The 12,678-nt window shown below is 43.2% G+C and overlaps 1 protein-coding gene and 1 non-coding gene across 2 annotated transcripts in view; one reads left to right on the plus strand and one right to left on the minus strand.

The window, feature by feature from the left end:
* LOC126473486 (lysophosphatidylcholine acyltransferase) overlaps positions 1-12,678 on the minus strand; it is a 700,767-nt gene that overhangs the window by 457,792 nt on the left and 230,297 nt on the right. The window lies entirely within an intron of this gene.
* On the plus strand, positions 6,419-6,490 carry Trnat-agu (transfer RNA threonine (anticodon AGU)). The gene has a single exon. It is a non-coding gene; the product is annotated as a tRNA-Thr (tRNA).

Below are 12,678 nucleotides of genomic sequence, written 5' to 3' on the forward strand. Positions count from 1 at the left end.
ACTTTATATTTGAACGTACTGCATAACAAGCATATTTTAAACAAGTTGAACTTTACGTTCATAACGACTGGAAAAACTGGAACCAAAAAATATTTCAGCAGCCATCACCACAGATACATGGAGGTATTTCTGTCACACTAAATACCTTTGCGAGTTGGGTTTCTTCGTAGAACATACTGTAATTTTCGATTACGTTTAATTTATTATTGTGCGTATAAATTACTAACCTACTTTCATGCGGAGGACATTTAGAAGACATGTACGTAGTCACGTGAAGGTGGGCTGAAACCAACAGCCGTTAACGAAAGCGTAAGCGTTAATTTTACCAAATATTGGAGGCTAGGAGCGGTGCTTGTTTCACTTAATTGCATTTCGGAACGGCCACGAAGTTCATCATTACTTTGCTGTGCTCCCGGGTAATCTAAACGGAGCAACCAAGAACGATCCTAACTGCAGTGTTCGTTGTCCACTACGCTTTCATATTCTCTCGGCATACATAATGTAAGTGAAATCTGAGAAGTTCTGCATCTTACTCAGCAATTCTACATTAGCCTGTTCACGGACCAACCTATTTTTCCTACAAGAGCAGGCAGTGAGATTATTCTCTGCTTCGGTGGGGAAAGCGGCCTTCATCTACATCTGCATATTTACTCCGCAAGTGACCGTACAGTACGTGGAGGAGGCTGCCTTGTACCTCTACTGGTCATTCCCTTTCCCGTTCCTCTCGCAAACAGAGCGAGATAAAGACGACAGTCTATACGCCTCCGTACGAGCCTTAATTTCTCTTACCTTGTCTTCGCAGTACTTACGCGGAATGTAGGCCTACGTTGGCGGCAGCAGAATCGTGCTGCATTCAGCATCAGCCGCAAATTCCCTTTACCTAATTTTTTTTCTACGATGTTTCACGATAAGATGATCATCTCCCTCCACGGATTCCCATTTGGTATATGTAGGGTCTATTCTTTAGGACATTATATGTACACTACTGGCCATCAAAATCGCTACACCACGAAGATGACGTGCTACAGACGCGAAATCTAACCGACAGGAAGAAGATGCTGTGATATGCAAATGATAAGCTTTTCAGCGCACTCACACAAAGTTGGCGCCGGTGGCGACACCTACAACGTGCTGACATGATTAAGTTCCCAACCGATTTCTCATACACAAACAGCAGTTGACCGGCGTTGCCTGGTGAAACGTTGCTGTGATGCCTCGTGTAAGGAGGAGAAATGCCTACCATCACGTTTCCGACTTTGATAAATGTCGGATTGTATCCTATCGCGATTGCGGTTTATCGTATCGCGTCATTGCTGCTCGCGTTAGTCGAGATCCAATGACTGTTAGCAGAATATGGAATCTGTGTGTTCAGGAGGGTAATACGTAACGCCGTGCTGGATCACAACGGCCTCGTATCACTATCAGTCGAGGTAACAGGCATCTTATCCGCATGGCTGTAACGGATCGTGAAGCCACGTCTTGATCTATGAGTCAACATATGGGGACGTTTGCAAGACAACAACCATCTGCACGAACAGTTCAACTGCGTTTGCAGCAGCATGGACTATCAGCTCGGAGACCGTGGCTGCGGTTACCCTTGACGCTGCATCACAGACAAGAGCGTCTGCGATGGTGTACTCAACGATGATCCTGGGTGCACGAATGGCACAACGTCATTTTTTCGGATGAATCCAGGCTCTGTTTACAGCATCATGATCGTCGCATCCGTGTTTGGCGACATCGCGGTGAACGCACATTGGAAGCATGTATTCGTCATCGCCACACTGGTGTATCACCCAGTGTGATGGTATGGGGTGCCATTGGTTACACGTCTCGGTCACCTCTTGTTCACACTGAATGCACTTTGAACAGTGGACGTTACATTTCAAATGTGTTACGATCCGTGGCTCTACCCTTCATTCGATCCCTGCGAAACCCTACAGTTCTGCAGGATAATGCACGACCGCATGTTGCAGGTCCTGTACGGGCCTTTCTGGATACAGAAAATGTTCGACTGCTGCCCTGGCCAGCACTTTCTCCAGATCTCTCACCAACTGAAAACGTCTTGGTCAATGGTGGCCGAGCAACTCGCTCGTCACAATACGCCAGTCACTACTCTTGATGAACTGTGGTATCGTGTTGAAGCTGCATGGGCAGATGTACCTGTACACGCCATCCAAGCTCTGTTTGACTCAATGCCTAGGCGTATCAAGGCCGTTATTGCGGTACTGTTTTGTCAGGATCTATGCACCCAAACTGCGTGAAAATGTAATCACATGTCAGTTACAGTATAATGTATTTGTCCAGTGAATGCCGGTTTATCATCTGCATTTTTTCTTGGCGTAGCAGTTTTAATGTCCAGTAGTGTACGGCGATGATCTCTTCAGTGCGGATGTAGACCAGGCTAGAACTCTTACGGAAAAAGGCGAGATGCCACGAGTAATGTGGATAATGCGCAAGGGGGCACTACATTAGTGGCGTGTGGGTAAGTTATGAATTTAGGGCTGACATGGGTGCGCTACGACCTTCTTGTGCAGTTGCGATGACCACTGTGCCCGGATGACGTAGTAACCAGCAGACTCGGGCTCTAATCCCAGTCCAGTACATATTTCTCCCCATTGATTTAAATCAATGCCCACTCGCAGCCAATGACTGTAAATATTGTGTGTCTTAATTCTCATTTGAAGTCAGGGAGCAGTTTTGTAATAATTTCTGAAAGACATCTGTTAAGCTTTTTATTTCCACTATTGAAATTTCGGCCTTAGGCCATTATCAAGTGCAGCTGAAATACAAAATGTTTATAAAATAGCTTACAAAAATAGTTGTGTATTTTGACAGTCGGCCGGTGACGCAATTTGAAAATGTAGCTATGTAACCATGTTTACTTACCTGTTTTGGTTTTAAGCCATGTCAGCTCTATACACGCTGACACATTTATATGTCGTTGTCATTTGCTGTTATATACATTCGTAACGCTGCTAAGTAGTGCGAGCACACATGTCGATATATCGGAAAACAGCACAGTCTGTACATGCACATGTTTGTTCCACCATCACTAGTAAGTTTTGCACTAAACCACAGCCGTTTTGAAGCGTAAACGGATTACAGATATATTCTGAGTACAGCGACACTGCAGTCCAGCTACTGTACTTGCAAGCATGGAGTTATGCACTCGTTTTACAATTATGGAACATACTATAATTTATTACATAACCTACTCTTAACGTTAGAAGGGTGTAGGAATAGGATATAATTTATTTCGTTATAGGTTTTTTAAGAAACATTGCAGTTAAAGTACGTGAAGGTTTTACATAACTGTAGGTATTATTTTGTACATAGTATAATTTTGTATGTTGTATACTGTAAATGTTAAAGTGGTATAGGTTGTTTATTTCGACAGAAGTTTTTAATACAATTAAAATCGCGAAGGTCCTCATATTGCCCCACACAACCTTATGCACTTTCTTGATCAGCAGGAGACTTCCACAGTAGCACCTTGGTTTAATTAAAACACAGTTGGCGTGACACACTGCCAACTTTACACATATTTTAAGCACACAGATTGATCATCGACATACAGATATAAAATCAGGTACATATAAGATGTAGTATTAAAGGTAGTCGTCGTCACATAACTAAATTAATCATACAAGTAGTGTACATTGTCATTCTGACGAGATTTCGTCGTTTTATGATAATCGTGATATAATATTTTTTTTATTACGTTAGCCTAAGCAGTGGATATTGGCTATATTCATCTATAGAATAGTATTTTGTACACTCAGAATTGGGCGCATAAAATTGGGACCTTAGTGCCATATGTCTAAGGATATCAACAGTGTTTGATGATTACGTGTGTTTTTACCTGGGCTACTATTTGTGGGTACATCGTAAGATCGAGTAAAAATTATCTAGGTATCGTTTACTTCAAGTCGGTTTGATCATTTGAAAGGTTATCAGGATAATTTTTGTAGTGATTGTATATTTCCATGTCTTCCAGGACGCACATGACTCTTCCTTTGGTTACAGCGTGTAGTAATGTCAGGGCTGAATCTATGTTACGAACAGTGTGTTTATTCTCACTGAAGTGTTTCCTAAACATAGAGGTGCTATTTTCGGTTTGTCTAACGTGTTCTTTAAATCTATCTGTAAATGTTCTCCTTGTTTGTCCGATGTAGCATTTCTCGCATTCTATTTTATAAACCCCAGATTTTGTAAATTGGTAAGTTTTACTGTAGTTGTGTATTAGTCTGTTAGCTAGGGTGTTATTGGTGTGGAAACGGATTTTAACAGGGGTTTTCTTAAAAGCCTGCGCGATGTTGTCTGATACTGTGCCGATGTATGGTAAAGTCGCATACTTATTCTTTTTGCGGGAACTGTACTCTCTTTCTAATGTAATATTTCGCTATTTAGGTCTGTATTTCCTCTTTTAACTTTACGTTCATACCGATCCTTAACTATTTTGGCTTCGAATCCGTTGTTAATAGTCACTTCTTGTGATATCGCTAGCTCTTTTCGTATTTCGTCCTCGTCCGGCGGTAGGGTACATAATCTATGTACCGTACAGCTGAAGTAGGCTTGCTTATGTTGTTTTGGATGGCAGGAGTCATTACTTGTAATACAGTCTGTTGTCGAAGGTTTTCGGAAGATTCCAAATTTGTGTTGGCCATTTACGTTCGAGATTTGGAGATCTAAGAAATTTATACTTTTGTTATTTTCCATTTCTTTTGTAAACTTTTATGTTTGGATGTAGGGCGTTTAGTTGGTTGCGCATTATGTTTAAATCATGTACAAAGCCTTCAAATTACAAATGTATCATCTACATATCTCTTGTAGTATTGAATTTTATCTTTTATCTGTTGTTCTGTAAAAAATCTAGTTTCTAACGTGTTTATAAAAAGTCAGCTAGGGTAGTGGAAATAAAACTTTTAACAGTCACTGGCGTAAACATGACGTCTTTCAAAAAAATTTTGATGACTGTGAATCCCAGTTATGAAAAGTTAGTTTTTTAATACTCGCGTGTTGTTCGGACCTATCGGTAACGAATCTAACCCAACAACACGCCTCCAAACAGCTTCAATGTCTTACTTTCGTCAGACCTGGTGGGGGTCCCGAATACTCCGATAATACTCAAGAATGGGTAGCACCTGTGTTCTGTTTATGGTCTCCCTTAATACATAGACTACACTTCCCTATAATACTGCCAATAAACCGAAATCGACCATTCGCCTTCCCTACCGTTGTTCTTACGTGTTGGTTGCATTTCATATCGTCTGGATAAAAATCGATATCACTATATCAACCACCACACCACTGAAACTGTCCTTTAACATCGAAAAACAAGTTTTTTTTCCTACTCATCTGAATTAACTCCTCCTAGAGTCGCTGAAAGACAATACCTTCCCGTACCCCGCAAACTACTGTTCTTTAAAAAAATAAAAAAACCTTCAGGTCGTTAGAGACGGAGCACGAACTGTGAATGTTTCAAGGATGGAGAAGAAAATCGGCCATGCCCTTCCGAATCAACCATGGAATTTGCCTGGAGCGATTTATGAAAATCACGGAAAACCTAAATCACGGAAAACCTAAATCACGGAAAACCTAAATCACGGAAAACCTAAATCACGGAAAACCTAAATCAGGGAAAACCTAAATCAGGGAAAACCTAAATCAGGGAAAACCTAAATCAGGGAAAACCTAAATCAGGGAAAACCTAAATCAGGGCGGCCGGACGCAGATTCGAACCGCCGTCCTCCCGAATACGAGTCCAATGTGCTAACGACTGCGTCACCTCGCTCGGTTAGTGTGTCTACTACCTAGGCTGGTTGGATGTAGAGGGGGAACAAACTACTGCGCTGCTCACAAGTCACGCTTCGGTCGGAGAATAATGGACCAATAACTCCTGTGACGCACACACGCCCAACCACGTTGTCACACCAGGAAGATTAACTACTTGCTCTGCCACAATGCGCGGATTTGCGCTGGTCCACTGCACACACTTCTCGCGGTTGACAGCTCTATTCTATTTCGATATTGCATCGCCAGACCAACAATCGTATCTGTTAAATGTTCAATTGTTGTGGTACAAAAATGGACAGCTGCCCGTAAAAGTGGTCACAACCTATATGGCTCGTCTTTATTTTGAGCATGAAGTAACATAGACTTTGGGCTCTCAGAATTACGCGCTAACATACGATGTATACTATTTATTCTCGCGCGCCTTTCGAAGACTAACATCAATGCGTGCAAACTTTCATCAACCAATTAAGTTTACTTGCATTTGCGAACTCCTGTCGCCTCAAGATCCACGTTTCGACTCTCGAACTTTGAACAGGCTTTCTTTTTTATTAGAACCGGGAATTTGAATTGAGGAGGAAGATGTGCTAGGGTAGTCTGTGCAGTTGTGCAAAGCCACTAAGCCAGGGTGGCGTAGTGGTCAGCGCATCTGCCTAGTGAGTAGGAGGCCCGTGTTCGAATCCCGACCTTGGTACAAATTTTCATTGGTCGTTTCAGTCCGTATATAGACATCAGAGATGCGTGAGAATTGGAAAGCTCTCTGGACTCACACTTCCATTTCGTATGTGTTTGATGTAGGTATCACGAACTATTAATATTTTCCTTTTCCTGTCGTCCATGGAGTCGTTACGTTATTCTGGATTTGGTGGTATTAATGGTGCAGGATAACCCGATATCCTTCCTGTCACCAAAGCTAAAGGGCAGTTCTGACCTTATTCTAACATTCCTGTGTAGCAGGGGACATGCTGTGTCAATATGGACTTGGGGCATTTCTGTTGGCAGCCACAGGAGACACCCAACGTAAAAATTCTTTGAAGCACACTCCTACATTACTGAAACGCTGTCCCGGAACCCGGTACCAGTTGCAGCAGAGGGACAAATAGGAAAAATAGGAAAAAATCTGACTTCGACGTATTCGCAGCCTACACAAAATCTGTACCTATATTTCAGAAAAAAATAAAATAAGAAACTTACTGATGGAGTTACAGTTGTGGTCAAACATGTTCCGGAATTGAACAATACAGACATTGTGTTATTGCAAGGAAGCGAACTCAGCTCTACTTCATAATCATTTTCTACAAGCACGGGAATACAGCTTGAAACTACATTATGACGTTTTAATATGAATTTCACCATTTCGATCAACGCTCAGAAATTATATCATCCTCATGGAAAAAACCAAGATCTTCGAAGAGAGATTAACTAGAAATGTTTTTCTTCTTGCATCTACACTGTTCCATATTCACAGGAAACAAAACATCCCGAAAAAATCGGAACGATTGAGGAAATCCTGATTGGTGGCAATAAAAACCATCAGAAAAATTTCAAATTAATGTCCCACAAAGTGGGAAAAAGAATTTTTAAAAAGTCACAGTATTTCTCATCCCACTTGGCAATGATACATGTGTCATTTAATAGAATCGCAATCATCGCTAGAAATGCGCGAAGTCTTTGTAATACACAAAGTCTGCTCTTCCAAGCTCGGCATTTGACAGATCAGCAGTACATACTGAACGAAACAGATACGAACACAGACACTGAATCGGATGCTGTATCACACACAGGAAGTGAAGACGAGACAACATAGCAAAAGTAAGCCAAGGTTCTCCAACACTGATTCGAATCAATCTGAACATCTAAAACACTATGTAGTTGGTTCGTATGCCATTTCGTTGCATGTAACACTATCTGAAGAGGTGACATTTGTTCTTCTTTCGCTGCATCAGGTGTGACTGGCACGAAGTTTTACTGAGCCCTCGCACCTGATGCTGCTGACTATGACGTTTCAAATCAACTCCCGGTATCCACTGTTACATGAAGTTGTAACATATCAATACATTAAATCAAGTATTACCACTGTCAAGACAACACTTTTTAACAGACGTAACCATGCACATAGAAGGTATAAAAGGAAGAACACTCACATCCTGTAACTAAAATTGCCATCTCTTGTTCTTCCATAAATACACTTTTAACTTTAATTTAAAATACATCCACAAAATTGTATATATACATTTGTACTTTTTCACATATTTTTATTTGTTGTTTATTTTATCCATTTGTAAAATTTTCAAAAAACGCACTAGTAATAAAACGGGATTTGTATCACATAACGTGTCACATCCCACAATGTACGACCTGGTATGTAACAATAGTCATCAAATCTTTACTTGAGAAATAAATAAAAAATGAAAAAATAAAAATATGGTCTGGGCACACTAGGCTTATTTCGGGAGCGCGTAATTTTCCCACGACAGCCAGTGTTTTCCAGCTTTCGTTGGAAAGAAGCTTCGTAAAGCCGCAGTGGAGGTGAATTTACCTTAGAGCTAAAACGTCGAGATTCTGCTTCTGAGTGGCTCACAGGACTGAATGTTAAATAACTTCGTGGAGCGGTTTGAAGATCGCGAAATCGAGGAATCGGGTGGAAGTCCTCGTGGCGTTGAGGCGGCAAATGGTCGTGGAGCCATGACATACGAAAAGACTTCAGAAGCTAAATTAAGAATTCCGCCCTTGGCTGGGACGATTGCGTAACAAGAGTGGAGGATTATCAGAGGAGAGTGCATGTTCCGGGTTTCATGCTGCGGTATGGATGACATGTGCCTGACAAAGTGGAAGCGAAATGACGCAGGAACTGGAAACGTACTCCACAGCTGAAGTACACATATAACATTATGGATTTAGTATAGCTAGATTCTGTGAAACTTTCTAGTTCGACAGTGAACATCTGTAGAAATCCTATTAAGTTCTCTAGACAACATATATATTACAGATTTCACAGCTTATCGAAAAGTATCTTCAATTTAGGGCTACAACCAAATTTGCAACCACACAATTATGAAGATAACAAATTATTGGAGCCAGTTGGGGGCGGTGGAGGAATTTTTAGTGGTGAACATATTCCAGTCCAGTGGTCGGATATCAGGCTCTTTCCGTTAGTAGTTGGATTACTTACTGCATTAATTATTTACTTTGGAACGGTGTGAAATAAGAAAGGACGAAAGAAAGGAAGGAACACTAGGGTTTAAGCGTAAAGTAGTTCCAATGGACGGGGCATCCAAATCAAGTGTGAAGCTACGTTCTCTACTGTACAAAGTTGAACCACAGGAAACTGAAGATGTCGTTAGCGTACATTCGACGTATCGTGGACGGCTTACAGACGATGTTTACAAACCTCTAGATATAGCTACGAATTTTCGGAGTAATTTTAAAGAAAGTTACCAGTAACGGGGCGGCAGAAGTTCAAGAATTTGGTGTTTGCAAGTGTACATTGCTAGGTACTGCAGAAGATCTCTGACTAGGGAATGAGCACTTTCTGTTCAGATGCGCACCTGCTGAGTAATTTCCGAGAAAGTCACTCTGCAATAGCTGCGAATCGGCTCCTACTAGGGCTGTTGCTAAACTATCGATACCTGAAGGGCAATATCGGCTGGCGATGTTCTTATTTCATATTTTTTTCAAAATTTGACGTTCTTTTGAAACAGTAGTAGGAAATAATTTTACTTTCACTGTGTGAAGGAGTCGTTTTGCTTTTTGAGCTTTCATCACGTCCAATCTTTCTCTTTGACTGTGTGAAATATGTGGCACAAAAGAATAACTCCGGTTGCATTGAGGGGGTGGGAGAGGGTGCGGTATGAATGGAATAACAAGATTCCCGATTTGAAGAAACACCACATCAGCTTCGTTAAGAAAAAAAATGGCTCAAATGGCTCTGAGCACTATGGGACTCAACTGCTGAGGTCATTAGTCCCCTAGAACTTAGAACTAGTTAAACCTAACTAACCTAAGGACATCACAAACATCCATGCCCGAGGCAGGATTCGAACCTGCGACCGTAGCGGTCTTGCGGTTCCAGACTGCAGCGCCTTTAACCGCACGGCCACTTCGGCCGGCGCTTCGTTAAGAGAAAATTTTTAACGCTACTAGTGTGCTCATCGGCATCCCTCAAAAACATTTGCTGAAAATGATGAACAAGCTCAGTCACTACGGTGGGCGGAACGTGTGTGGGGAAATGCTGCCGTAATCGGCGCTCGACGTTACCAACAGAAACTTCAACGTTTAACTTCTCCACGCAGGTTTGACACTACAAATGCTATGGTCCTGGCGTTTTGCAGAAACTACAAAACAAAAAATTGACATGAAGTGTCCCGGACAGATCCAGTATGTGGCGAAACCGAACGGTGGACCGATCAGACACCTCTTACTGTGCCACTTACCTGCAGTTACCATCGTTAGCAAAGTAGTTATCGACCAGCGTGAACGTGCATCTTTTTTCCTTTCAATTCTTACTTTAAGGGGGATAGGTAGGCGGCGGTCGGCGATTGATTTACAGAATATCTATTATTAGATCAACACTTAAAAATATAGGACTAAAACCGACAGTATGCTTACCACATGCAGCGGATATTCTTATAGGCCTGTACGCCAATATAGTGATACTTTTTTCGATACATCGAGAGATCGAGAGACAACAGTCAATCTTTTAAATATCTATGTATCGGATTCCCGATATTTCTGCCGGCCGGTGTGGCCAAGCCCTTCTAGGCGCTTCAGTCTGGAACAGCGCGACCGCTACGTCGCAGGTTCGAATCCTGCCTCGGGCATGGATGTGTGTGATGTCCTTAGGTTAGTTAGGTTTAAGAAGTTCTAGGCGACTGATGACCTCAGATGCTAAGTCCCATAGTGCTCAGAGCCATTTGAACCGTTTTTGAACCCGACATGTCTAAAAATATCAACAGCCCCAGCTCCCAGATTGCCTGGACGTGGTCGCCTGTGATCGATGGCGATGGCCTTCCTTCCCAGTCACCACCACCCGCCTTGGTCGAATTGCTCGTACCATTTCACTGTTGCTTGACCCGAAATTGTATCTGATCCATACAGCGCCAGATTTTCACAGTGGATCGGTGTGCCACGTAGGCGTTTTACCCGGAACACTTGTCCTATGCTGCGTACTTCAACTTTGGAGTACGTTTCCAGTTGCTGCGTCATCTCACTTCCACTTTGTAATGCGCACGTCGTCCATACCGCAGCAGGAAACCTGTAACAGGCACTGTCTTCTGAAAACGCGCCACTCTTGTTGCGCAGTCGTTTTAGCTTGCTACAGCATTCTAACTTGGTTTTGAAGTTTTTTCGTAAATAAAGCCTCCACGCTCTAATATAAAATGCCTCCTCCTACCAGTCACTTGCCACCTCAACCCACGAGGGCTTCCGCCGGACTCATCGATTTCGCAATCCCCGAATCGCTCCACGAAGTTGTTTAACATTTACGCCTTTGAGACTACTCAGAATCAGGAGCAGAACGTAGACAAGATAGTTGGGAGGTACTTCCAACACTGGAGTACTGAGAAGTCTCGCGGGTCAAAGCGAGGTTGGCGTCCCTTCGTTGAAGACACCGGATACCGCGGCAGTGCTGAAAATTAGGCCGGGTCCGGCAATGAGCGTTTCCGAGTAAATACGACAACCGGTATACGTCGCGTCAGCCCTCTCGCGCGCCGCACATCGCCAAGAGCGCGTGGAGTCTGTCCGCAGTGTCGTTTCATTCGACGCCACAGAAGTTCCCGAAGAGCAGACGAAAGGAGCGCTCGACCGGGTTTCGAAGTGGCCGATCTCGCCTCGAGCGCCGTTGCACTCGCACGCAGGGGAGACATCGCGACTACGCGGGACCAGCAGGGAAAGTTTAGCTCTGTCGACAAACAAGGAAGAGAAGGCGACGCGTCGATGGCGGCTGCAGCGGAGACGAGAGACGCTGGTCCTCAGGGCTGCAATCAATAGGCGCCGGGAAGAAAGCCCGCTAACTGGCCAGCGCGGCAGCGACCGCTGTCCGCGCCTGGCTTTCTCCCAGCAGAATGCGGGACGCGCGTGCCGCCTGCACAAGTAAAAAACGCCCGCGGCTCTTCTAGCTGCGCGCAGGCGCGTCTCCACAGCGGCGCTCTGCACTCTGCCACCTGGATGCCATGTTGCCGAAATAGCTAGCTTTGTGTGCTGATCCGATACGTATTTGTACAACCAACTGCCACAGTGGTAGACACACTGGATTCCCATTAGGGACGAGAGAGGTGCAAGTTCCCGTACGGCGACCCAGATTCGCGGATTCCTACATTGTTTTTCTATGCCCAGCCAATGTTCTTCACCTCGATGAGATACGTCAAAGAGAGAGAGAGAGAGAGAGAGAGAGAGAGAGAGAGAGAGAGAGAGAGAGAGACTGCAGTCAATATTTGAAGGGCTTACACGGTTGTAGCCTCTCCCCGATGTTATTTAATCTGTATATTGAGCAAGCAGTAAAGGAAACAAAAGAAAAATTCCGAGTAGGTATTAAAATCCATCGAGAAGAAATAAAAACTTTGGAGGTTCGCCGATGACATTTTAATTCTGTCAGGGACAACAAACGACTTGGAAGAGCAGTTGAACGGAATGGATAGTGTCTTGAAAGGAGGATATAAGATGAACATCAACAAAAGCAAAACGAGGATAATGGAATGTAGTCAAATTAAATCGGGTGACCCTCAGGGAATTAGATTAGGAAATGAGACACTTAAAGTAGTAAAGGAGTTTTGCTATTTGGGGAGCAAAATAATTCATGATGATCGAAGAAGAGAGAATACAAAATGTAGACTGGCAATGGCAAGGAAAGCGTTTCTGAAGAAGAGAAATTTGTTAACATCGAGT

This window comes from Schistocerca serialis, chromosome 4 (assembly GCF_023864345.2).
Source record: "Schistocerca serialis cubense isolate TAMUIC-IGC-003099 chromosome 4, iqSchSeri2.2, whole genome shotgun sequence".
Taxonomy (NCBI): domain Eukaryota; kingdom Metazoa; phylum Arthropoda; class Insecta; order Orthoptera; family Acrididae; genus Schistocerca; species Schistocerca serialis.